Here is a 24,432-nt window from a genome sequence, read left to right as displayed (position 1 = left end):
GAAAGACCATCTAATGTCAGGGACTCACAGGGGACAGCCCTAATGTTGAGGATAGTTCCAAGTTAAAGCAGTTCAACAGGAAGGTGCACAGAAAGCTCTGGCTTTTGTCTGAGATCCCAGGAGAATAGCAGGGTGTTGATGAGCAGGTTCTGCCTCCAAAAAGCTCTTCCTTCCTGTGGTATCGCTTCAGAGCCTTTGGACTAGGTCTTGCGAGAGGAGGGTCCAAGACATCACTCGTACCAGTATCAACTTTATAGTGACATTAATTCAAATAAACTGTCCCAGCGTTATCTATCCTTTTGCCTTTCAGAAATGAGCTTTTTTTCTCCCCTTGTGCTCTCTTTAGGAGCTGAAACCCATCAAAGCCCATGAAGAGCAAGTGTAAATTTAGAGCAACCACATTTATCAATAGTTTATAATAATCTCAGAGGAGAAGCAGAGAGAGGAAGATAGTAAGAGGGAATGAGAGAAATAGTGAAATTTTTTTCAGGAAAATTACATTACCCATTATTTAGATCAAGTCACTCAAAAACAATAAAGGATACCCAATTCTATAGTGGTATAATGTAAGAGCGGATGTGGCAGGATTTTTTTCCCCTGGCTCCACCCTTCCTTACAGGACAAATCGCTTAACCTATCTGTGTAATAGTGTATTTGTCAAATAAATAGAAAACCATCTATCCTCATCTACTTCACAGCAGTATTGCTAAGGTTGATTGTCCACACATGTATTAATATATATATTGTAGCCATCTATTTACAGCAGGGGAAAATGATTTTAAAATAAATGAATCCGAGTTTTATGTGTGCATCTGTTGTGAAGGTCAGTCACTTTAAAAAAAAAAAAAAAAAGTAAGACCTTTTCTGCTAATTACCATTTGTTAAACCACTTGAAAATGATGACTGAGCCTACGTCACCTCTGTGAAATGGAAGGCTTTTGAAATCTAAGCATGATTATAGAGATTCAAACACATTTCCATCTACTTATGGACCCTAATGGCCTTATTCAGAGCAGTACAAACCTATTACGCCAAATAAAAGATTAGCTTTGCCAATAGATATCTTTTTTAAAAATCCTAAATCAAGGATATAGCAATTGGTCTAGTGTCAAAGTATAATTCTGGCTGTAGGAGTGAACTGGTTCTCTATATTAGAGATTTTTCTTTAATGGGACAAAGATAACTAGAAAGGACAGAATTAAGTTTCAACCTGTACAAACCTCCCAGGCATCTGCCAAGCTACTGGTCTATCCACTCAAGAAGTAGGCTAAGTATATATAAAGTCCCTAAGATCATTGGAAAAGAGGCTACATTCATTTCACTTTGGACTGCTGTTATTATTTTGATGTTGGTCTGAGCTCTTTAAATCTCTCCTTTCTTCATACATACATACATTTTTTAGACATGATGTTACTCTCCAATAGCTTTTCCCCAGGCCCATTCCAAGCATCCAGTAAAGAGAAACTTAGCTTCCATGGAGAGTGAAGTCATCGATTCAACTTAGCATAATAAGAAAGGGAGCAAGCATACTGTTAGTGAAATGAGGGAGTTTCTGCTGGACTATGACCAGATTCTCCTGTTTCCGCTATTTTTTCTCAAACTGAAAAGAGTTATTGTGGTAATTCACCTGCACTTCTGAACCTGTGTGCATACACCCAAGACCTACTCAAGGTAAAGCCAGAAAGAGATTAAGAGCAGACTTTCATCCAGGGGACCCAGCTTCTTTTTAGTGACTTCTGCTTGTTTTGTTGTTGTTTTTAAATAAATTTGTGTTTTTAGAAAATATGTTTGAATTCCCAGACATTGATATCCTGGGCATCCTTAGGTTGTGACAGAAGCAGGGATTAGTGACTGTGACAAATGTCGCAGAAGCCAGTGCAGTTGCAATCTATCAAATATGTTGGCAGACCCCAGGATTTTCCGATCCTTATTGCAGAATTCAGTTGTGTCCTTACCATAGGGAGACAGGGTTAACTGAGAGTTTTGAGAGTTGTGGTGCATGCTTTTCCATTTGGGTCTTGGTAGCTCTGGGACTGGAATACCTTGGTAAAAACAATAACTAAAACTAGGGCCAGCTTCATGGGTATACAACCTGTGCACTTGCGCAAGGTCCCATGTTTGGATGGGCCCTTTGCCTGGCTTAATGTACTTCTGTTGCTGTCCTGAAATTCTTAATAATTTTTGAATAAGGAGCCCTACATTTTTTTATTTGGCCTTGAGCCCCAGAAATTATAGAGCTAGTCTTGCCTAGAATTTATCTTTCCCTAGCATACCAGTTGACCATATCGGTCATTTTTTCTCTTACTGAAAATGATCCCTTTTTCAATTCCTCAAAAGTTAATTCCTCCATTGAACTCTTGGAAGATTTCTGTCCACATAATGTGGTTCAAAAGAACTCATCTCTCCTTCTTTCCTCCAAGCACCTTGAGATCAAAGTGATCAAAGTGATCTTGTTTTGTAATCAAAAACGCTATAGCTGTCTCAGTCAAGTTTTTTTCTAATTTTTATTTATTTATTTATTTATTTATTTTGCAAGAAGTGAATACTTGGGAAAAATAGTTGTATCATAGTAGTGAGGGCTTTGGCCTTTATTGGATCATTAAAATAGACTTCAGTCATTAAATTGAGATTTTAAAGTGAGCACCTAACGTTAAGATTATCTTAGCCTAAGTACCTCCCAACCATCCTGTGATCAAACACATCCGTGTGTGCTAAAAACAAGCTGATTTCTCAGCTATGGCCCTGGACTTCTGCCTCTCTCAGACCCCCACCAATGCCACTGCTAGCTATGTGTTCTGTGGCCTTCCCCTCATCTTCCCTTCTGCTTTCAGTTCAGATCAATCCTTTTATTCTTCTTACTCAAAACACAAATGGCATTAGCAGGAGGCAGTTCCTCACTTCAGTCTACATATAGCATCTAAGGAGACTACTTCTTGCTGAGTTTTGCACATATACACTATTGCCCGCCACCGCCTTGATGAGTGAGAATTACAGGATTGTAAGGCCTGGAGCAGACCCCAAAGATGGACGGGCCTGTCCACGGTGACAGTTTGTTAGGACCAAGCCTTAATCCCAAACATGTAGGCCTCCTAGTCAGGTATGCGTTGGATAACTCAAGGGATGTTCAACGTTCCTGAAAGATAAATTCCACATGACTGGCTCCTAAACCTGTTTTCAAGCACCCATTAGTAAAAGGAGGAGGCGAAGACAAAGAAATATATACATATAAATACATATGTTATAGGAGCTGAGAAAAGAGTGCTGTGTAACAAGGAGCCTGACTGGCTACCTTGAGCTCTAGTTAGCCGCTTCAAACCTATAAAATATTTCCTGTTACTAATACTATCTTCAGGGCTGTTGGAAGGATCTAGAGAGATGCTTACCTAACACAAAGCCTAACTCACTTGGAAGCTGAGGAAGGGTTAATTTCTTCTACCTCTTCCTCCTCCTCCTTCTTTGCCCTTACTTTCACACATTTCTTCCTCCCTCCTCTAGGAAAGGAATGAAAACAGAAGGGATCTGATGGAGAGATAGTCTTTGTGAGTTTAAATTATAGGAGATCAAGCTACCCTCACCTCAACCAAGTAGGCTGTAGTTTGCTGACCTCCTGGTGAGCAACAGTGCAACCATGGAGCAACAGAAGAGCCAAAGGCATTTTTGATAAACTATGGCATGTCTCAAGGGATTTTTTTAGTGGTTTACCAGCTCCAGACAAGGCCCTGGGCAAAAACTGCAATACAGACTGGGTTCTTTTCAGTCCTTGTCAGTCACTTCATCTTCTCCTCTGCCAGCAGAGCGTAGGGTCCTTGTGTTTGTTAATCTGATTCCTTCCTTCAGCTTCCCCTGTTCCAGAATTATCCCTATCCCTCCCTCCAGCTCCAGTCCAAAACTGCTTTCCACTGAGATAACCCTCTTGGTGTTGAAGTGGTTACAGCATGAAGGCATGAATGGCTTAACCCCTCTGTGGCATGTTTGCATCTCAGAAGAAGTGTTGGAAAACTTTTTTTTAACAAGGGGACTTTTCTTCTTGCAGGCTCAGAATCAGCTATGTTCCCAGTGTGGCTATACCCACCCCACCTCTTTCTTTTTTTTTTTAAGGGTTGAAGTCTGGCTCAGTCACCCAGGCTGGAGTATAGTGCCATAATCATGTCTCACTGCAGCCTCAAACTTCTGTCCTTGCTGTAATCACACGTGTGATGTGAACTCAGAGAAGCAACCTTTCTTCCTGGGGGAAAGAGAGGGAGGGAATATAGGTTTACATAGTAAATAAACCCACTGTGATAGCAAAGGGTCTCTCTTATGAAAATATGACACAGTATTACTTTTTTTGTATGAAAATAAGTTTCTATCTTGGATAGCCAAGGCCCTAACAGGTAACATTATAAAAGTACTATAAGCAAATTTAAAACCCAAATGTTTTGTGGTAAGTCAGGGCTTCTACCTCCTGTGAACTCTGGGCATTTTACAAATTTGAATAATCAGTCATCTCGAGTCTCCTATTTTTACAGATGAGAATATTGAGGCTCAGATGGGACACAGGTTTTCTTCTAGGTCACCAAACTCAACAGCAAAACTGAGTTTGGGGCCTTTGGGCCTCTAGGGAGATCTAGCTTTTCAGTCTGATAGTTAGGGGAACTCCTAAGAGCACCTCCATCCACCCCAGCCAGCTTTCCTTTCTTCTGGTCATTTCTCTTTAACAGTTGTTGCTCCTACAATCATCGGGAAAAAAAATGTTAGCACGAGAATCAAAGAGAGGCTATGGGGCATTAAAGGAATATTAGCAACTATTGAAAAGACATTTTGACCTATTTCTGTAGTTATCAATTTAAGAGTATTTGTTGCCTGGAAATGCACCGATGGCGGGTGGGAAGTTGGATTGCACCAGCAGCCTGTTCTCAGAGGCCCTCCAGTTACAGGAGGTGGTAATTCCAGTTAATAAAAGGGTGAACTTCAAACACATTTTAACCAAATCAAATTGTAGCGGGAAATATCATATTACTGATGTTCAAGCTGACTCACAGCTGGTAACATTAGTCAGTATATAGGCCCCAAATTCTGACTTTTCAGCATTTTCAGATGAGTTTCTGGCAGTGAGAGAGTTCCCCAGGCACATTGTTATGTAGGAATAGGAGATTTTTAGCTAACATAGGAGCTAGCATAAATGAAGAATTTTTTATTCTCGTTAGACTTTTTATAAGATTGTCAGATATTCAAATAATATGTAACCAAGCCAAACTTCAGGTTGATAGGAAATCTAGAGCCAGGAGTTTTAATTTTTTTGTTGTTTTGTTTTTTTCTGTGACATGTTGGCAAATGATAAAAGCAATTCACTCTGCTAACCAGAGATGCTGGGCAGAATTCCCCCAACACTGATTTCATGCCATGAAAAGCACATGAAGTCTGGCCTGGCAAGGCATGGTGAGGAGCACAGGCTTTGTGTCCTACTGCTCCAATTTGAATTCCAGCTTAGTCCCTACTAACTGTGTGACCAGAGGATATTCACGTAACTTCTCTGAACCTTAGGATTCTCGTACCAAAAAAAAATGTGCAAAATATCAATCATTCATAGTTGGTATGAAGATCAAATAGATAACATATGTAAAGAAATCCTTGCATAAAGAAAAACAGTGCCAAGCGTGTACCAGGTGTTCAGAAGTGATCATTGTTATCTTCCTCCCTTTTGCTGCTTTGGTGTGCAACTTTTTTTTTTTTAAGAGACAATTGTTTTCCAATAAAATGCACAGCTTTTAATATGATAATAAAAGGAAACGCTGCTGGATACTCCACAGATTAGTCTGGTCAGTCTTCTTGGAGTGAATAGCTGTTTGCCACCTCATTTTAGTCCCAGTTAAGCTTAGATTTCCCTTTATTAGCCTCTTTCCGGATCATACATACAATAGGAGAAATGGGCTACATGATAAATAAAATGGCCCCCTGATAACACAGCCCCCAGTTGTGTGAGCCTTGGTGAGACGGGATCATATGAATAGCTAGAACCCTTCATCCCTCTTCCGTACCTGTCCTACTCCACCTCACTTCGAATCAGGAGAGATGCCAGACACCTTTCTATGGGATTACCTCCCACCTGGATTTTTTCCTGAACTTTTTCTGTGTGCCTGAGTCTCCATTTTCGGAGATTAATTCTGATTTGGTTCGCCTACACTTTTGATGCTCTAAAACCTTTTTATTGTGGGCAGATTGTCTCAAATACTGTATGTGAGAATGGAAAAAGAAAACACTGCCCAAATGTAAGCACCATTGAATCAAAGAAACAGTATTTTTTCAATTGCATTATTTGAGGATCCAGACAACCTTGAATCCTTTACAAAAGCACATCAGTAAGGCTATCCTCTCTCTTAGAAAAGATACACACATACATACACACACGCACACCAGCAGAAGGCTCCTCTTCATGAGGTAAAGGACTAGAGTGTCCAAGAGGAATACAAAATGAAAAAGATGTTTCTGTAGGAAGAACCCAGACCTAGAAGCCAGGACATTCAAATTCTATTTCCCACTACCGTGGGAACCTTTCTTCTTATATGGATCCTAGCATACCTGCCTCTCCCCAACTCCATTGTCACATCTAGAGAACATGGATTCCAACTCATACTCCTTAGGGGCTATCAGGAAATGTATTTGTTGCGGGTTTTTTTTTTTGTTTTTTGTTTGTTTGTTTGTTTGAGATGGAGTCTTGCTCTGTCACCCAGGCTGGGGTGCAGTGGTGCAATTTCCGCTCACTGCAAGCTCCGCCTCCGGGGTTCACGCCATTCTCCTGCCTCAGCCTCCCGAGTGACTGGGACTACAGGCGCCTGCCACCACGCCCGGTAACTCTTTTTTTTTTTTTTTTTTTTTTGGTAGAGACGAGGTTTCACCGTGTTAGCTAGGATGGTCTGAATCTCCTGACCTCGTGATCCACCTGCCTCGGCCTCCCAAAGTGCTGGGATTACAGCGTGAGCCACCACACCCGGCCTTTGTTGCTGTTTTGAAAGACATTTTGATACCCATACCAAGAGCATTTTGCACAGGCCAAGTATTTCTCTCATTTGGAAGGATGAAGCCCTGAATTATACTTCCCATCACTCTGGAATTGGTAAAAAACAACTTTTTACACTAGTATGGGAAGAAAATGATGTTCTTAGAATGCCAACTTCTAGCAGGGTGTTAATAATCTTCTAAAATATCTAGAACTAATGCAGACCCCTTGACCTGGTGTGTCATTCAGTTGACTTCCACTTTAACCGTGCATGTTTTTGATAAACATTAATTATGGAGTAACCCAGTGTGAGAGGAGCTGGGGACACAGTGAGCGCATCCCTCTCCTCACAGCTAACCCTCCAATCCCATAATGCACATCGATTGTAAGCTGACTTACCGTTGTACAGATCCTTCCTTTCTGTGCATTGAGTCATTTCAGTATGTTATAGAGGGGTGCTTCTATAGCCAGGAGGGCCAGGAGGCCTTGCTTCTTCTGAACTGCTAAAGCACTTATTTGTATGTCTCCTGTGGCACCAATTACTTACTGTCTTATACTAGAGCATGTTTATATGTCTCATTTCTCCTGCCACTGCACAGTAAGCTTAATAAATACAGAGACTGTACTTACACAGTTGTATCCCCCTCAACACCTAGAATGTGCCATCAGAAATAAAAGGTATAGTAGTAAATGTTGTGATTTGAATGAGTGAAATTAACAATAGCATGTGTGTATTTGGAAAGAAATCACCTTTTCTGAATCCATAAATTTCTACTCAGAAGCAGAGAACATCACTCAGTTACATCAGAAAAGCTTAAGGATTTTTTTTTTCCAGTTTATTACTTATGGAGTTCATTCTTCCCCACTCTTGACATTTGCACATAGTAGGTTTTTAATAAATTGTTATTGATGTATTAATTAAAGATATAGAATAAAGTAGAGGTGTCCCACTTCTGTCTTCTAAAATAGTAATTTTGATTCTCATCTACTTCTTTATCTTCAGACCTTGTCTATTCCTACAATAGAGATATACTGAGATTTCATTCCAAGTGGTTCCTGACTTGAGCTTAGACGTGGTCATGACTTTTAACTTGGCCTCTTTATCAGGCTTCTTACAGGGCAGAAGGAAAATCTTTTTTTTTTTTTATTCCGTTTTCTCCTCTTCCTCATAGGACTGTTGTGTAGTTGAAAAGGACCTATATCTATGTAAAAATATTTTAATTCCTAGAATAACGTATCAGATTCATAATGTCAGATTGGAGAAACTTTGGCATCCCAGCACACCAAATAGTTTTGTACACCCTGTTTCAAGCTTATCCATGGACCTGAGGGTTGAGGAGTTTATTACTCTAAGCTTTTAGGTTAGGTTCATATGATCTGTACCAGCTACATTAACTGTGACCTCAGTCCAAATGAGGTAGCCGATTTAATACGTCCTCTTCAGTCACAGAAAAGCTTCACCATTACTTTCCGACCTGATTAGATGCTAAATTTCATCCACACAAAATGATCTGGAACCAGTCACCTTGGTGTTAGGTCACAGGAAGTGATAGCAAAGAATTCCAAAATAAATATATTATTCCAGTTTTCCTTTGGTTCTTCCTCAAAAAGTCTGTCTCACCGCAGGCTCAGAGAGCCAGTCCCTCCTCAGCTAGACATTCTGTTGAGTCATGTTTACTGTCCCCCTCAGAAAGGTTCCAAAAGCAAATGCAAGAGGTTGCCGAATGCAGGGACATGTGGCGTGCATGCTACTGAAGTGAGAGGCATAGCACACACCTGCTTTTTGGCTGTGGCAGGCCATCTTGACTGTGCCATGCCACAAGTTAGCATTTTGGATGAGCAATTGCCATTCTGTTGTTTTCTTCTCAACACATGGTGTTCAAAAACAGTTAAAAGAAAACTGTACCCATTTGCTCATCCCAGAAATCTAAAATTTCAAAGAAGCATGCCAAATTAATTTTCACATAATATTTTCCAAGCTTTTTCTTTGCACTGAGAAATGATATTTCACTTTTTGAATTCTTGGTGTCCTGGCCTGAGGTAAATGGGTACAGTTTCTCTTTAAATGGCATTAAACATATCAAAGCAGGATTATATCTGTCACCGTCTTTTTTTTTTTTTTTTTCTAATGGAATCAAAATCCTTCAGGGAGTGTCCCAAATCCACATTAATGTCTTTGAGTGCTAATGTTTCCACTGGGACTTTTACATTAGCAAAATATAAGTGTGTGGTTTCTCCCCCTCTCTCTGCTGTCTGTATAAGAAAGAGACAACTGCACATCCGTTATTCTCCATGGCCTTCAGCTAACCCATGTCAAGGTGGTAAACGATGACTAGAGATTTTTGGTGCTAATGATTCCTTTTCTCCCTTTCACTCCTTTGTACCGCTTGACCGGAAAGCTACTGTGAATGCTGCTTCCAACATGGACAACTCTTTGGAATCCCAGCCATGAATCTTTGGAATCCCAGCATTTGGTCTGTTAAACAGAGTAAACTGCAGTAGCCATCAATGCTGTTTTTACCTTTGGTTCTGATAGTGGAAAAATTAGACAAATACCCAGAACTTAGGATCTCACTATAGATATTTTTGTAATTAATATTGGGATATGAGTCGTGTGTCCTTTTTTATTGCTGGTGGATACACTTTCTGTGTACCTTAATCCCTCTTTTTTGTTCTTTAGCAAAGCAGTTCAAATGGTATTTTGTCAACTCTTGAATATCAAGTGTCAGTGGAAAACTACAATGTCATAGATAGAAAATAATTATAAATAAATAACTTTAACATAATGAATAATTAGCTGTCATAGTACAGTTAATCTTAAAATGCACCTTTTATTTGCATTTGAACATGCTCTGGAAAATTACACTATTTCTTGAATAATCGTTTTTATACGTATATAGAAGGGACTAGAAAGCTCTGCAATATCTGTCTCTGACTCCCTCCCAGAGTTTTTCTTCTTTTAGCACCATCCTGTCTGCTGAGGGCTTTAGTTCTGGAGCTGATGGAGAGAACCATCCGTGGAGAGCAGAGACGTGCCTTGCTCTTGAAGCTCACCCTTTTCATCGTTTCACTTTCTGGAGCACTTCGGAGGACTGCACTACTTCCTTAGGCCCTCTTCTATCCTTCCTCCTTCTTCTTCTTCTGTACTTTTCTTGCTTTTCTGTTTTCCTTTTCTTATCCCGTGTGAAACTAGAACATGAACTAGGGTGTGTGTTTGTGTGGATGGAGAGGCACAGGGAGGAGGGGACTCTCCAAATGCCCCAGCTTACCACGAGGAGAGAAACTCCATGTTTTCATTTAAACAACTTTTCCCGACACCTAGCCCTTCATATATGAAAGAAAAATTCATTTGTTTTCCTTTCCACACTTAAAAGAAAACAAGGTAAGTAGAGGCAGTGAGAATGCCAACCCTGGAGTAAAAATGAAGCAGACTATGTGCTCACCTTTAAATATTGTTAAGGATAAAACCCTATCTACTGGCAATTAACAGGAAATTGACTGTGCCAGGTTTTTGTAGGAGCAGTGCATGATGTTTTCCTGGCACTGAAAGAGTTTAGGGGGTATTTTTTTACGTTTTAGCATTAATTTTGCATGATAACTTTGCAACATCAGGTAAATTGTCTTCCTTTTTTTTTTTAAATACATGAGTGATTTGAATTTTCTACATTAATATTCTATTTGGTGAATCCAAATGTTAGTTTGCTCATACTCGTATATTTAAACATCAAGATGACAGAAAATGTGTGTTTATATTTGAATTAATTCTGCACATAACTTAGCACCATATACTAGATATTCGTTGAAAAGACTGCCAGCGGCATTCATTGTTGTTTCATTTTTGGGTTTCTCCCTTAGCAGGCTTCTAAGCTTTGTAGATGGACAAACTTGGATCCAAATACGAGTGCCATAAATTACTTTCTAGCTTTGTGTGTCTGGTCAAAGCACAATCTTGCTGTGCCTCAGTTTCTTTGCCAGAAGAAATGGAAACATAATCTCTGCTCTAGAAGATGTTTATGAGGATTAAATGAGATAGTTTGTGTAAGGAACCTAGCATAGTACTGAAATGTGGTAGGCACTCACATGTTATTTTTCTCCTTTCTTCTTTTTAAGAGAAATGCTTGGGTAATATGATCACTTCTTTAGTCTTAAGCTATTACTACTAGTGATTTTTCTCCATAACCAGATTACTTAAACTAATTGTATTCATTACATTTTAGCTACTCAATTTTTGTTCATCTCAAAGGAAATCATTGTGCTTTGCCATATACTAAAATATAGTTGTAAGGGAAATGACTTGGAGATTAAGTACAGTCATCCCTTGATATCCAGTAGCAGGGCATTGGTTCCAGGACACCCCATCCCACCCCACCCCACCCCACAGATACCAAAATCAACAAATGCTCAAGTCCCTAATATAAAATGGGATAGTGTTTGCATGTTACCCATGCACATCCTTCCATATACTTTAAATAATCTCTAAATTACTTATAATACCTAATGCAACGTAAAGTCTATGTAAATAGCTGTTATACTGCATTGTTTCTTTGTGTTATTTTTCATTGTTGTATCTTTTTTTTATTGGAATTTTTTCCAAATATTTTCAGTTTGCGGATATAGAACCCATGGATACGGAGGGCCAGGGAGCCGACTACAAATGTGTTAGATCTGAAAGAAGCATTACTTAGCAAAGTTCTCTGCCTTACTCCTAGTTTCATCCCATCCTCGACCTGAATACCCTCTCAAGACTGGGCAGAAGGAGAACAGCAATGCCTAGAGAGTTCTGTTTCTGAGCTACTGAGTTAGGGCATTGAGTTTAGGATGGATTCTAAAAGGGAAAAAAACATCCAAAAGCACAGAATAGCTGAAATCCAATCTTTAGGTGTGGAGTACCAGAAACATTCCAGATTATTTCCAGTGTCTAACTAAAATATAATGCAGGGTTTATGCCTTCTCTCAAAATCAAAATTAATGATTGATTTGTATTATTCCAATGGGAATTAGTTTGACTACTTGATTATTTAAGAGGTTGTATTGCAGATGTAAAACAACTATATTGTTAACTCTTTTTGAAATAGCACAAACTATGTCTAATCTTACATTTTTTACTTTTATAATACTTGCACAGAGAGTTCAGTAAACATTTGTTCACTGAACAAATGAATCTAGTCAGTGGCTTCTTGACCATGGTAGTGAAAATGCTACAACACTGGGTCCTATTTTTACTACCCAGCAATATATTATATACATACTAATCTATATCTATAGATATCTCCCCCCATATCTTTTTTGTGTGTATATATAGATATATATAATTGTTTAAATAAAAGGCCTTGAAGGACCCAATTCCACTAGATTCCTCATAGCCCCAAATCTATCTGTAAATTCATTACTGCTAGAATTGCAACTACACAATTAACTTCTGTAACCATTGGCAAGTCCTCAGTTTCCTCCTTTACAAAATGACTAAAAGATCACTAAGGTAAAAAACACTTCCCACTCCAGAATTTGATTCTTTCTCTCGAGTGAGAAGTCGTATCTTTTTGAGAGGTATCCTATTGTTTGAACTTAGCACAAGTTTTTTCCCTAATGCAAGAATCACAAATGAAATTATTAGTATTCTACTAGGGGGTTGGGGACTTGTACTTGCTCTTAAAACTCTTTCAGGACAACCATTGAGATAAGTGTCTTTTCATTTCTATTACTCACTTAGACACTGGGACTCAACATGGTGGGTCCAGCCAGACCTCCAGAGGAGCCTGTCAGGTTTCTGTCATTCCCCTCCCCCCACCAAAAAAAAAAATAACAGAAAAAGACTAAAATCTACCCAGTGTCCCACTTCTGGGCCCCTTCAGGGCACTTCCTCTTTGGTGCAAATGAGGCCTGTCCCTCCCAGTCTAGGTCCATAGATGCTTTTCTGGTGTGCTTGATTTTAATGACATAGTCTGCTTTCATCAGCCTTACCATTTCCCGAGTAAGGTATTTCTTGGTAGTTTGCATCTTTTTCTTTTAATACCTGCGTATTTAATGTTATGTCTGATAGCGTCTGATTGTCCCCATGGTGAACGTGGTTTTTATGTCATTAATGTGTGGATTTGGTTTGTAAAAGTGAGAGTAAACTGCCAGTATGGTACATACTTTGTTGGAGGGGCGGAGAGATTCCCTCTGTTTTCTCTTCTTTTTACAAGAAGAAAAAGGCTCCAAATTGAGCCCTTTGGATTATCTTGTTCTCTTTTTACATTTGAATTTCAAAATCCCCTTTAAATGAACAAATCTGAAGGTTTCCATTACGACAGCTGCCTTTGGGCGTGCTCCCCACCCCACCCCCACCCCCCAGTCCCCATGACTTTATGGCTGTGGACACTTCTTCCTTTCAGCTCTTTGTGACTATTCTGTGTCCCTGGCCCTCTCTCAGAGTCACATTGACATTCAAACAATAACCTCTCCCTTAGTTGGTGCTCCTTGATTGCCAAAACGAGCGCTCTGCCTCTATTGCTTTACCTCTGTTAACAATCATTCTCCACGTTTCTGAAGAAAAATAAAGTCTTAACATTTAATTTCTTATTACACGATAAGTTTTGATGAACACCCAAGTATTAGATGTTGATGAGTGCTGAGGGGAAGACCCAGACAGCAGACACCAAATCTTATTTTTGGAGACTATTTACAGTATAAATGTGTAGCACTTGGGGGTGGGTGAGTCTTGCACATTTGAATAAAAGAGGAACGGAGTTGTTGCCTCATCTGTGTCAGGACCTTCTCCTCTTTGGTCTGCAATGCAGTCCTGCTTTGGCTTAATTAATCCATTAAGCTCTATCTTAACCCTAGTCAGTAATGATCAAGGGGCTCACTGGAGCCATCTAGAATGGGAGAAATTAGATGGATAATGATTTTTGTGCTGATGATGTGTTCTGTCTTTTTATATAGTTGATCCCGTGAGGGACATATTTCTTTGGTGTATTCCTGCTGATGTTCTCAAGACAGATATATTACAGAGAAATAAATCAGACTGTGAGACTTTGCTAGTGTCTACTTCTTGATGTGTAAATTTAATGTTTTAAAATCAAAGCTGTTTTTAAAAATACAGTTTTATGAATATAATATTAAACAATCGAGAGAGAGAAATTTGGGGAACTCTCATTTTAGTATTATTTCTGACTACACTCAGATGCTGCTATGGAATATTTATGTTCCTAGTCTTCTGATTCCTTCCTCTATGAGTAAACTGTTTAAGATGGTTCTTCCTCAATCCAATTCAACAGGTGTTTAGTGATACCTATCATGTGCATAGCGGTTGACAGTTCTCAAAAAGCATGAGACTTAAATGGCTTTCTGTATCTTAAAGTAACAAAACAGGACTTTTTTTGTTTTTGTTTTTTATACCAATTTGAAATCAAGACTTAAAAGTTGCAAGGTGATAAATAATCAAACTGTATTAAATACCATAATTTGCTGCCATCAAAATAATTTATAAACAACTACAATACACAATTTAAAATACTTTTTTTTCTGAAATATGTGGAAAGGTGGGTGGAGTGGTTCTTACCTTGTTTTAGAGGGTTAACAGTTGGCTGGTAATCATCTTAGAAATCTCTCTGGCATAAGTAAGGTGTAAGTTATCATTTGAATGAAGGAAAGATGTTCTTCAGTGCATGAGGGATTATTCCATAGATACAGGCTTATGTGGAAAAAGTTCAGAGATGGAGAAGGGTGTATTCTCAGTGGAAAGAAGCCAGAAGACAAAAGCGAGTTGGTGTGTGGATTAAGGTGGGCCTTAGTGGCACCGGATGCTGACAGGTTAGACAAGCAAACCTACTTGGGGCTTTCAGTGCTGGGAGTCTAGAATTCACAACTGATCTGAAGTAGGGTAGAAATTCACTGGAGGACTAAAGAGGGAGCTGTGACAGTCAAACCATTGAGAATATGTTTGGAGTGAGGAGGCAGTTTTCATATCCTAGGTACAATGTGATTAGGAGCTGGCCAAGAATATTAGTGAAAAAAGGTTTATTTGAGTTAACATCATAAGAAAATTTCTAGATTTGATAAGTGGCTCTATATGAGAAGCAATATATTAAAATGTGAATGTTTCGCAGAAGATTGGGGCATTGGATATGTTAGACTGTGGTTATATAGAATTTGTATAGCAGAATGTTTTAAAAGGAAAGAGAGAATGCTTTTTATTATATGGGTTTTGAGGGGCTAGCAGCCATCTAATTAGAGATGTTCTGAAGAGAAAGTGTTATCTAAGTTAACTAACTTAGTTAACCCTAACTAAAAGAGGAAGATTATGAGAAAAGATGGATGAGTGCATCAACCCCTCAGATGCATGAGGAGTATAAGAAGAAAAATCTGTGGCCTTAAGATGGTTCTTTGAGGGACAGCATATTTAGGAGATACAAAAGAAAACATTGAGGAAAGAAATAAAGGGAGAAGATCGAGCAAAGATTATAAATTATAGAAACCAAAGACAGAGAAAGAAGTCATTTTGAGCTTTTTAGGGTAAAAAAACAAAAAAGGACTAGACGGAACCCTGCAGGATCATCTCAGCCAATATTCAAATTTTGTGTATTGGGAAAAGGAGACCTAGAAGACAGACGTGGTCAAAGTAAGCAAAGACAATGTGTAGAAGAAATAGGACTTTAAGTGCCCCTTCACGTCGGCTATGCTGCCTCAGTGGGGGAATTGTCCAATCATCTCTTGCAAATGTTACGAGTTAAGCAAAGAACAGCTGAATTTGTAGAGGGCCAGGCTGACACAAACTGGCTTTTGTAAATCCACTGCCAAGAGTAAGGGAGAAAGTGATATTAAAATCTCTATCACTGCTTCAGCTGTAAACAGGGTGGAAGGCTGAAGAATTAGTGGTTTTGCGAATTTCAGAGCAACACCTTATTGCCTGCTAAGTATCAGAATCACATGCGTAAGAGGGCATTCAGATAGACAGCTACACAATTATGTAATGGTTTTCAGCTTGGTCCTTAATATGGAGGGGAAACTCTAGGGGTATCTGCCAAATTAAAATAATTAAAATTGAACCTTGACTTAATTGATTAAAAAAAAAAATAAAGACAAACTGAAGAATCCTTCACTCTGTCCTAAACTGAGAGGCCGGTTTGCTTTGCACCCTGACCAGCTTTCTCAGAATGACAGTAAAAGGACTTGGTCAATGCCATGGTACAAAAGATGTGTCATGCCTTGCTCACTAGATATTTTTTAATTTGCTGCTTTTCTTTAGGAAGACCTCCTAAGTTTCACCTAAGTAAAGACCATAAACTTGAGTCCATGCTGACTACAACTGTAAGATCGTGCAGGGGATGGAGGTTCTGTGCAATTGTGACATGTTGAACGGGGCTCCCCTGCATAATGTGATCCCTGTCTTTAGGAATAGCGCTTTGCTCCCATGTTAATACATTCTGGAAATTGCTCAAGAGGCAGCTTTGGCATTAGAATAGCAACTTTCAAAGCAGTGAACGTCAGCACTTCTATTTCTCCTTCTTTTTGGCGTGCATTACATGAAGCTGGAAGGACTAATTGGCTAAATGAAGGGACTCAGTGTCGCAGAGTTGAAATCCTGGCATGTAAATGGAGAGGTGGGGAGAGACTTTGCATGCATATCTATATGGCCTGCCTTTGTGAATTATCGTAATAGAAATGGTTCTGCCCCTTCTCTAGTTTCCCTGCGAGATGAGTTGGGGTGTGAAGTGCATGGCACAGAAATTCACCATGCTTTGTATCTATGATTACTTGTCTCTGTGTGCATCTTTTCCACTCCTAAATTGCATGTTTACCCAAAGTTGCTGAATAATACATTGTGTCAAAAGATGTGTCCCTGAATTAAGGTTGTTATATGACAATTATAATATGACCATGTACAGCTAACAACTGTAAAGAAAAATAAAATCAGTAAATGGCATTTTCAAAAGCAAACAAGGAAGTCACTTATTTGTTTTCTAGGTGTTAGATTTACTTCCTTGACCTCTGCCAAGCATTGATAAAGACTGGTCAATAATGAGATCAAACAGTTCACATGAGGTTGGTTCCCTATGACAGTAGTCAACTTGGCATGTGGGATGTCTCAGTCATTGTATCATACATATACTACATGTACTTTCTGTGAAAGAGTATTTCAAGATAAGCTCTACAGTTCATTTTTAACTTTTATGAAAAGCCAAAGCCTAGAACTCTTCTGGTTCACCTGTCCTGCCTTCTAGTAGCATGTTAACTAAATTGTCACAGATAAATAGGTATCAAATGTATTTCATAAAACTTACACTGGGACATCAGAGTATTTCATATGAGGATTTAACATCTCCTAAAGTATGTAAGAATTTATAACTAAACCCAATCCCTCATACTTCATAAACCCCCTTTTTAAATGTTTAATCTGAGTGATAGATAAGGAACATCTATTAACACATCATCTTACTAACAACTATTATCAAATTATCTCTTAATATTTTGGGCAAACAAGGAAGGAAGGTTCTTTGGCCTTTGCTCTGAACCCTCGCTAAGCTCTTCCCATTTCCATTAACTATGGAACTTTGAATTCCAAGGTTGATATAAAACACAGGGTGAATGTAAGTCATCTACTTCTTTGTTAACTTTTATAAGCATTTTATTTGTAAAGCACATTTTATGCTTAGTTAAGTCTGTGAGAGCTGAACCTGACACACCAGAGTGATGTTCTGCAGTATAAACACTTTACAGACTAATTGTTGATCAGTGAGAAAATCATTTGAGCTCACTAGGTACCATTGTACAAACTTGTGTGGTTAAAGAGTGTTGCGTGGAAGCTTGACAGTGAAAGAGGGAGTTAGTGGCTCAACTGAAAGCTCAGTGAAGTTTAGACGTTGGTTAAACCAAATTTGAGAATGCCATATTTGATTTAAAGATTAAATATTAAAATGTTGCCCTTTGATTGTGGGAGAAAAGGGCTTACCTGGAGAAGAACATTGGTAGAGCTAGGCCCTTACTGCCAAATGATGGAAAATATCCTTTCCATGTTGCCTTCTACCCAGGAAGGATGAGGTACACTTTAACTAGTTTGCCAATCATTAGTCATGCTGCAGTAAAAGTAAAGATGACTGACCCAAAATATATATAACACCATTTTTTTCACTAGCTTATGATATAATTTCATCTCATCAATCAATAAATAAGAACACACAGGTGTCATTCTCCCCAAATGAGAAATGGAAAAATTGAGGCTTTGTAAGGTTCAGTACCTTGCTTAGTGTTGCCTAAATAATCAGTGGTCACATCAAAACCAGAACTAAGTTTGATGTCTAGAAGCTACAGAATGTAATTTTCAGGACTAAGTGGAACAAGTTATGTTCACTTTGATTTTAATGCATTTCATACTCTGGACAACATCTTACAAATTGTCGGATTATATCCTATTTTTTCTGTAGATTTCTAGAAAGGGAATTACAATTGGGGGTGATGGGTAAATCTATTTTCTGACAGTGCTATGCCTTTGCTCTTACAATCTCATCAGCTGAATTGAGAGAAAATTCATATTCCATGTCAAATTCATGTAAGCTGGGTAATGTCCAGTTGCAATATATTCACAAAATATACTTTCTTGCTGTATGTTCATAAAGTCCTACTTCACAGCCACAAGGTTTGTAGATCTTTGACACGAGAAGTGGCAGCAACAACTCCAAAGGGGACTCTGTCCTTTGTTGTCTAAGAGTGGCTTCTAGGTGAGCTTTGAATCCCATTGTGAGAATTCCAGGAGTGTGGAACAAAATAGGAAAGTCATAGACTGAGCAGACGATGTAGTGGTCTAAGTAAAATGTAGTCAGTCTTTCATTTCTCTTCTTTGTTACCCTCTGTCATGCCTGAGTGAGACAGAAGAGCTGATTTAAATAGTGTGAGAATTCTTCTAAACTTCGTCTACTTGTGTGTTCAACAGGGCTGGAGGGAGGCTATAAAAGAAAGTCATGGAACAGAGCTATACTTGTGCTTGGTTCATGCCTTGTAGCAGATGAGTCTTTGGGGCCATTCCATGGGAGATTGCACTAAGATACGGCCAGAAACAAAGTGAGGTTGAGGGAGAGGGAGAGACAGGGTGATGTCAACCAGATGAGGGACATTGGAGGAGAGGGAATATTTTCCCTGAAATGCTCACCACCCACGGAGAGTTAAAAAAAACAAAAAATCTGTAGTCTTAAAATGACTTTAATGTCTTATTTTTTCCTTTACCAGAAAATTAACATTCGGACAGTTATGTTTTTGAATGTGTCCTGATGTATGTCTAAATTAGGAGTACATTTTTATGGCTAGGTTATAAACTCATCGTAATAGTGAGGGGTTAAAATGGAATGCCTTCAAAAGATAACCTATACCTACTGCAGGCTTGAAACTCGATTAGCCCAGCTATTAAAACCAGGAGGACAAACTGTTTCTTCCCTGGATTCAAAAGCTGTTAGGCTACGGCATGACCCAGTACAAAAGTTTTCTGAATCTCTCTCCACTTTACAAAACGTCGGCTCATTGCTGCTGTCTGCAGTGAAGCTGTTTACAGCTCTGTGCTAAGTGGAAAGTTCAAATCAATTATTGTCCATTAGAGTTTAGGTATAACTGATGAAATATCCCCAGAGGAGTATTGTAAATGTATCAAGACGTCCTTCCCCATTATAGAAATGGGAACGCATAGTGAATTACTTACCTTCTCTCTTACCCTTAATGCCTCTGAAAGGCTGCTGGGCAGACAGAGCTCATCTTGTCTTGCTGGGCTTTACAGTGAGAACTTTACCATTTGGTGAACATGCGTAGTGAGCTGGCAAAAAGTAAATTTCAACTCTCTAGACTCTCCTGTGAACATAAAGGTCTAAGAAACAAAAGATAGGAAAAACACTCAGAATTGATTAAAGCTGAAACCCACAAGTTCCCTGGTAATCAAGTTCTTTTAGAAATATAAGGTTCTTATTAAAAATCAAATGAGGAAAGATTTGACTACAAGTCTTTAGCAAATGATACTATGGTTTAATGCCAAATAATTTGTGCTAGGGTGCTTTCTTTCGTAAAACTGGTTCTCTGCAGTTGTCTATATCTGGCTTCAGCAGGACAGAAAAGGAGACCCCCACACTGCTCAAGAGCAAGAGAGATAGTTCTAATTTTCCAGAATCTGTTATTCAGTTATGGAATCTAATAGTGACTTCCACCCCATAAAGGCCAGAGCTGAGAGGAAGAAGAGGGTCTTCTTTGCAATCTTCTATAATATTAGATGGAATAGAAGGCGTTTTACTTCCTTTTAGAGTTGTCTTTACTTATTCCCTTTCCCTAGTTGTGCCCCAGAGCAATAGAGACCCTAAGGCTGAAATGCAGAGGGACTTGTCTTGACATGGGAAAGACTGGATAGTATTCTTCAGAATGCTATGATTTTTCAAAAACCAGAGAAGTGTCAGACAAAGGTCAAGAAGACATCATTCTCCTGTATCAACCTTTTCTTCCTGTGTGTGCACAGGTGGGCAAGACACCTTTTTATTCGCTCAGCTCCAATGGGTGCCCTACAGGGAAGCAGTGCAACATAATTCCAACCCAGACTGCCAGTCACAATGGGGATAAGAAGCGTCTTTAAAATGCAACACTGATTTCTTTGTGTTTCTTTAACACCAAGGATAACTCCAAGGATGTTTCTTTCTGCTGACAGCTCTGTCCGTGGTGCTAAGTAGGAAATTGGCTGTATTTCCTCCTTGTGGCCCATACTGGTTACCCCCAGCTCTCCTGGGCTTCCCTGTATCTATCTATAGATATGCTAATTACTATACAGTAAATCTAGTTGAGATGAAAACAATGCTCCCAGGATATTTATCAACTTAGATTTTCTTTAGATCACTCAGGTAATGAGAGTTTTCATGTTGCTTTGTACCTCTATCTAGATAAGTATGTTGCTTTTTTTTTTTTTTTTTTTTTTTTTTAAGTTTACCAGGAGAAGTCCATTGGGACCTATCTTTGATTACTAAACCAATACTTTTTAACCAAATTATGTACTGTAAAAACTGTCACTAACTCAAAGAGACCAATCTGGGCCATGCCACCCAGTTCCCCTCCCCTCAAGTGTACATCTACTCACATATCACCAGCTTCTAACAATTTACGATATTTAAAGATTATCCAATTGATTTCCCACATTCCTAGTAAGGGCCATTGCCCTGGTGCACTCAGCATGCACACGGTATGTTTCTCTACTTTCGGATTTCATTTATTCTCTTTGGTATATCAGTTGTTTTGGCAACATAGATTGTATAATTGTTTTCTCTTGGTGTGAGACTAAAACTTAGTGATTAAAGTCTAAATCCTGTAAAATAATTAAAATTATGCAAAGAGAATGGCCTTCAAATTTGTTCTGTGTCTTAATGACAAAATGCCACAGAACTGTACAAGTCCCTATCTTTCTTCATTGGGAGTGCAGCATCTGGGTTCTACACTTGAAAAGCAGCCTCAATGTGATAGCATTAAATATATACCCACAGTACCAAATGTGTGTTTAGAGTTATTTTCCTGCCCCATTACTATGTGTTTAGTCAGTCCTTTCTCAAATCTGCTTCCCTGTTCTGAAACCCATTTTGTTTGCCCTTTTCTGACTACCAGCCAGCACACCCATAGACTGCTAATATGCTTGCTCAAATTTAAGGAGCAGTCCTGGTTTTCAAGTTTCTTGTCGCCATTATTTGTGTTCTAAATTATGTTACTGTGTCTGTATTAATGTTCTGTTTCTTAAAGTAAACTCCATGTATTTCAAGGCAGCACAGTTTCTTTTTTATATTTTCCAGGGGACTGGTGTTTTTAATGTCATGTGAGGACAACATTACACAATGGATCTTTGGCAGGGATACACAGAAATGAATACCGTGTGCGAACAAACATTAAATGGCAGTCTTAATTACAGAGTTTGATTCTGTTGTTTTTAATGCCCTTCAATTTTATAATTTGATGGAAAATGCATCAACACAGCTATTTTCTTTCTACCCTAAATGATTAAAGATTGATATACCCCCAAACCAGTAGCTTGTTAGATCTGGTTAATCAGGTAGGTCTTACATTTCATCCACTAGAGGGCAGTAGGGATACACATCCACACCAACCAATATGTGCAACATATGGTCGATGTGGAAACATAGTAGCCATAGCTTTCCTGTGTATGAAAAATTCCCATTACAGTGTTGCTTCACTTATAATTATATTGAAAGTAAACACTAATTCACAGACGGACTACGCATATTTTATTTCACCATACCCCACTAGTGTTTTGTCTATTCTACTTTAAAATGCCCTGAGTAATGAAACTTCTACTACTTCCCTTGGGAAACTGTATCAAAACCCAACTGTTCTCTCTGCTTGATTTTTTTTTTTTTTAATATACTCAAGATCTATTAGTCTTTCTTCTAGTTCATTTAGAACTCTATTGAAATCTGTTCCATTTTTTTCTTATAATAAGGCTAGTTTCATTCTGAAAAGCAAATGTTTATTGCGAGCCTATTGTGTGTAAGACATCACTAAGTGAATGTCTGGCCACAACTGACAAGGGTTGCAATACAGAATTTGAATAAATTTGCATGACTCAGAAAGCTGAAGGAGAAACTCCTCCAGGTCAAATGTCAGAAGAAAAGTTGGTCTCAGTTCTAAAATGAGTAATAACCATAAGGCTGTCACAGCTTGGGGAAATGTTTAGTTGTACTTAGATTTCTGTATTGAAATTCAAAGGGTATCAGGAATGCATGGTAACATCAGATAACACCTAAAGAATTGTGAGGTATGTAGCTAACACATCAGTGGGTTCCTGCCAAGCAAATGACCTGGAAATTTACTAATCAAGGTTGATCCGTCTTCCTTTCACAGCTGATGGTCAGATTACCCTACAAGTTTCAGAATCTATACTGAGAATCATTATATGCATTTATGAAGGATAAGAAATGGGTTTGTAAATTTCCCAAGGTAGGCGTACCTTGATTATGTGGCAGTCTATTTTCTATCATCGACTTTTTGGGTCCAATCTTGGTCACTACACACACTACACAATGGGAAAGCGATCCAAGTTCATGTGCAATACTCTGGTTTGCATCATTAGTTTCTTGGCATCTACTTTGATTATTAAGTATCTGAAGGGGAGGGTAGAAGAAATTCAAGCCAAGAAAGTTCCTTTAAGGCTAGAACTCACAATTACACAGTTGTTTAAAAGTCCTTTTTTCCTTTACATTAAAGACAGAGCAAGATTTTTTGCTCTATTGAGTATATTCATCTGGAAGGATTTCCATAAGGCTGTCCTGATCACTAAGAGCAATTCCCAGATAGACGTGTATGCAAACAAGAACTGTTCAGAATCCAAGAGCAAAAATTGAACACTGCAGAAATTCCAGAAATGATACTGCCTTTTATATTAACATCCTTTGAGCCTCTGTAGGAAGTAACTTATTCTCCAGAGTTTTTGAAATAAAGCACTTTCTTTTGCCAATTAAGAGCGCAAGAGTGTGGTTTCGTAGACTGTGGTTTCATTTTCTTGAGGAAAATACTAGGGATGGTTACAGAATCTTCATGGAAGTCTACACAATACCATAACCCAGGCTTTCTATCACAAAGCTTAGATTTGAAATTTATGTTACCTGTAATAAAGTCCACACAAGTATTTTATGTGGAAGTAATTAAGTGCAAATGTGCAACAGCCATTTTTGTGTTTTTGTTTGTTTCAAAATACCAGAGGTGATTAGGCCATGTTATGAACTAATTACTTACTTAATTTATTTAAGTTGAAACGAGTTTTTGAGTTATACAAGGGCCAGAAACAAGAACTCGTTAATCCATTCTGCACATCACTGAAAGGAACAAAACAAAGAAGTTAATGCCTTTATTTTATTATGTTACAACACACTAATATTTTGAACACTGATGAGAACCCAAGTGGTCAAAACATCTGTATTTGGTAAGAAAATAAAACAAACGTTTTTTTTCCACCACTATTTGGTCCTTTCAGTGGTGTGCTGAAATTCAGAATGAATCACCCGAGGTATTAAAATGGTGTGTCCTTTTTAGTCCATTTTCCTATGAAGTTTAAAAGATTCTTCAAACATATTTGAAAATAGTAAATAAATAACCTACAAAACTCAATATTTTCTTTAATTTGGAAGTAAACCACATTCATTCCTGGACTTGGGACTCTATACACCAAGTTTCGAACCAGAGCATATTTTGGTATTTTGATGGTTGAGTTATGACCTCCTGAAAAAAGGGACTGATTATGTGCAGTAAGGACAGCTGCCCATGGAGCTGCAACTGAGCCGCTAAAATAAAGCTAGTGTTTACCTGTCGCTGCTGACCAGGAGATGTGAGACGCGGTAGATCTGTTCTGTAGGCCCTAAGAGAAACTCTGTCAGCACTCTGCGATTGAGTTTCACAATCTGCGTCTATACTTAGCCAGCTTCTAGAAGGGGAGAGACTGGGGGATACAATACACTCATGGA

The 24,432-nt window shown here is 38.6% G+C and overlaps 1 protein-coding gene and 1 long non-coding RNA gene across 3 annotated transcripts in view; one reads left to right on the top strand and one right to left on the bottom strand.

Moving 5' to 3' along the window:
- The window catches only part of ZBTB20 (zinc finger and BTB domain containing 20), an 804,541-nt gene that overhangs the window by 696,647 nt on the left and 83,462 nt on the right, over positions 1–24,432 (top strand). The gene's annotated exons all lie outside the window — the stretch shown is intronic.
- On the bottom strand, positions 18,368–23,790 carry LOC108517858 (uncharacterized). Its single transcript, XR_001882225.1, has 3 exons — positions 23,708–23,790; positions 19,644–19,805; positions 18,368–18,813 (listed from the first exon to the last, which is right to left on the bottom strand). It is a non-coding gene; the product is annotated as an uncharacterized LOC108517858 (long non-coding RNA).

Source organism: Rhinopithecus bieti, unplaced genomic scaffold, assembly GCF_001698545.2.
Source record: "Rhinopithecus bieti isolate Rb0 unplaced genomic scaffold, ASM169854v2 scaffold_41114, whole genome shotgun sequence".
In the NCBI taxonomy this organism is placed as follows: domain Eukaryota; kingdom Metazoa; phylum Chordata; class Mammalia; order Primates; family Cercopithecidae; genus Rhinopithecus; species Rhinopithecus bieti.
The sequence above is the reverse complement of the archived record's forward strand: the minus strand, read 5'-3'. Positions and strand labels throughout refer to the sequence as shown.